We start from the raw sequence: 903 nt of genomic DNA on the forward strand, positions 1-903 counted from the left end.
CCTGTCTATCACGACGTATCGGTACCCTTCACACTACCGTACCCCTACACACTACCGTACCCTTCACCACGTACCGTACCTTCACACTTTGACTCGTTACCCTTCACCACTACCGTAGCCGCTACGACTATCCGTACCCTACACCCCTGACCGTACCCTACATACCGTACCCTACACTACTACCGTACCCTGTCACAACTAGCCGTAGCCCTTCACACTACCATACCCTTCACACTACCGTAACGCCTACACTTAGCCGGTATGCCTTCACGTACTACCGTACCCTTACCACTATCCGTACCCTACACACTACAAGCGGTACTAGAGGTCAGCCGATTATATTAGGGCTGATTTCAAGTTTTCAATAACACATGGTTAGTAATCAGACTTTCTTGGACGCCGATTGATTGGCGTCGATTACATTGACACTGTCTGGACGAGGAGAGCTGCCCGCTGCCAGCTGGACACCTGCTTACTCGAGTATTGCATCTACGAGGGAGGACTGCGTGGCGAGGCCTGACTACGCTGTTACTTCGCTACTCGAGTTGCAATCCACGAGGAGACTGCGTGGCAGGCTGACCACCTGTTACTCGAGTTGCAATCCACGAGGAGACTGCGTGGCAGGCTGACCACCTGTTACTCGAGTGCAGCATCAAAATGACCTTGTGGCTGCAGGGAGCCAAGGTAAGTTGCTAGCTAGCATTAAACATATCTTATAAAAAACAATCAATCTTCACATAATCACTAGTTAACTACACATGGTTGATGATATTACTAGGTTAACTACACATGGTTGATGATATCACTAGTTAACTACACATGGTTGATGATATTACTAGGTTAACTACACATGGTTGATGATATTACTAGGTTAACTACACATGGTTGATGATATTACTAGGT

The sequence above is a fragment of the Salvelinus sp. IW2-2015 genome, unplaced genomic scaffold (assembly GCF_002910315.2).
Source record: "Salvelinus sp. IW2-2015 unplaced genomic scaffold, ASM291031v2 Un_scaffold1901, whole genome shotgun sequence".
NCBI classification, from domain to species: Eukaryota; Metazoa; Chordata; class Actinopteri; order Salmoniformes; family Salmonidae; genus Salvelinus; species Salvelinus sp. IW2-2015.